We start from the raw sequence: 2,911 nt of genomic DNA, 5'->3' as shown, positions 1-2,911 counted from the left end.
AATAAATCAAAATAACCTGACTATTTCACAACCTGGCGTGGGACCGGGTTGGAAAGCACCATCATCTGGCGGTCCCCCTGTACCAGGCTCACAGTCACCTATTGGCGGCCAAACACAACTACCAACTGCCGTGTGGCATCACGGAGCTCTGTAGCCGGCGTCTGTAGCCGTCTACAGACAGGCTACACTAGTTTCGTAGGATATCAAACCAATTGGTGTGCATAAATGTTCGTACTATATCATACCGACCCGTTAATGAGAATGTGTTGCGTAAAGTCATCAGCAAAAGCAGAAATGCGAAAGGTCCCCACACTGGACACTCGCCAATTAACATTCTGTAGCAGGTATATTTTTTATTGCAGCAAATTGTTGGACTATGAACCTTTGAACTGAAGTCCTGAAAAGTACTTTGAATTTGGAAAGCTCTAAAGTATTATTGAATCATTTAAAACCACCACAAACTGTGGAGCGACAACAGGTTTACAGACGCTGGAGCTAGAGTCCTGCAGAGTGCTCAAACACAAACACAACCTCAGTCCTCGAGCAAAGCCACTAATTTAAAACTTAAGTACCATCCACTCCACCGCGATCCACTTACTAAGCCAGTGCTCTGGGCTGCAGTTGTTTTGAGTGAACAGAAAATGATTTAGCTCCGAAGTGACATAATTACAATGTTTGTTCTAGTAGTTTGTGGTTTACCATTATCATTAATTAAAGCAGAGCCAAGTATCTATAACGGTTAGAAAAAAGAAGAAAAAAAAAGACAGTCGCTGCTCCATGGGACGCCTTTTGTTTGCTCAGCACCGAAACAACACCTCCTCCACCCCGTGCAGGCACTCATTTAAAATCCAGCTAAACACTGTGTTTTTAGTCACCGTGTATTTTGTTAACTGGAGCTCTGGGCTGCAGCTGTTTTGAAAGAACAGAGAAAAGGATTTAGGCAGTAATCTCACCTATGGTTTGTTTTTCTTCGTCTGAACAGTGGAAAAGCTTTTTCTTTTCTCATTAGGGCCCGAGCGCCGACAGTGGCGAAGGCCCTATTGAAACTGAAGGAATTATTCTTTCTTTCTTTCTTTTCTTTCTATTATTTTCCCGTCAAATGAATTGGCTTTTTGAGGGGCTTAACATATTCAAAAACTAACCAAATTTGGCGGCCACATCAAGTCTGGTACATATTTACGTATTTTAAGGGTTTTGGGAATAGGCGCACAAAAATGGCTTGCTAGCGCCCCCTAGAAAGTTAAGAAAATTGAGCCCCTGCAGTGCGTTTAACGTAGACTCACGAAACTTGGTACACATATGTATCATGTCAAGATGTACAGAAAACTTCATTAGAGCCATACCCTAAACCCAACAGGAAGTCCGCCATTTTGAATTAAATGTTCGAAATTAGTGTGATTTTGGCCATTTCAACATGTCGTACTTTAACGAACTCCTCCTAGAGATTTCATCCGATCAACTTCAAACTCGGTCTGTGCCATCTTAAGAAGTTAGAGATGAAAAGTTGTTAAAAGAAAAACTTTCCATCATAGGGCGTGGCCGTGGCAGGGCGGCCATTTTGTGCGTTTCGCCGCCGAAACAGGAAGTGGGTGTAACTCGAGTGTACGTTGTCCGATTACCTCGAAACTTTTGGTCATAGCGCCCCCCGCTGGCAACAGGAAATCTGCCTTATATGACAAACATCATCCGATTTGCATGAAACTCAGAATGTGTGGTCTACGTGTGATACTGAGCCGCCCCCTATAATATGACCACGCCCACTTACTCAGGCCACGCCCCTTTCATAACATTTTAATCGTTTAAGGTAGAGTCTTGTGTGAGGTGTCATTGAACTCAGCAGAGACTTCCTTCTTCATTGGTGATGGTTTGTCCTGCCCCCTATGTTTAAGCCACGCCCCCTTTCATACATGCTGACCCATTTAAGGTAGAGTCTTGTGTGAGGTATCATTCATCTCAGCAGAGGCTTCATTTTTAATTGGTGATTGTTGGACCTGCCCCCTATGCTTTGGCCACGCCCCCTTTCACAGCTAATGAACCGTATGACGTAGAGTCTTGTGTGAGGTATCATTCATCTCAGCAGAGGCTTCATTTTTAATTGGTGATTGTTGGACCTGCCCCCTATGCTTTGGCCACGCCCCCTTTCACAGCTAATGAACCGTATGACGTAGAGTCTTGTGTGAGTTATCGTCGAACTCGGCGGGGAGTTCCCTTTTCATTGGTGACGGTTTGTGGCGTCTGAGTGCCGCGCAAATGCACGGTCGCAAGGAGCGGCGTCCGCCGGTAACCCTGACGCGCGCAGAGGCGCGAGGGCCCGTCCATCACTGCTCGCAGCTTTAATTTTGTTTCGTTTTACATTCGACCACACCAATTACAGGTAACCGAGGGTTTGACACAAGTCACTTGGCATGCTGGAGATCAGAGTTCGCATCACGTCAGAGACGTGCTAACCCTAAAAATACCCCAACCATAGTTTATTTGTGGTATCAACAATCTTCCCTTAACTCCTAACCATTCCGCATTGATGCAATGTGCAGATGTACACACATTCCACTCTCAACCTGTCAAATACAGCAGCTTGGGCAGTTGCCCTCAGCGTCTGATACTAAGCTCTACAATATAGCGTCTGTATGAAATGCACCGGGCCAATGTAAACCCATCCACGGCAATATTAGACACTCACGCTGTGAGTAACGCTGTGAGATGATGTGGCACAACCCCCTAGTTCCACCACTTGCCTCTGCTACCAGACAGTTTCCTCAGTTGTCAGAATCCAAACAATGTGTGTAAAACACATTTGGGTCCATTTAGTAGCTGCTCTGGAGCTTTCGATCACATCAGATGTGTGCTCAGTGCTTTGTAGGTATATATTTATATAGTTAATAGTCATCAATTTGTCATTGAGCTCTTTGTA

Source organism: Perca flavescens, chromosome 7, assembly GCF_004354835.1.
Source record: "Perca flavescens isolate YP-PL-M2 chromosome 7, PFLA_1.0, whole genome shotgun sequence".
Classification (NCBI taxonomy): domain Eukaryota; kingdom Metazoa; phylum Chordata; class Actinopteri; order Perciformes; family Percidae; genus Perca; species Perca flavescens.
Note: the sequence above shows the minus strand (reverse complement) of the source record.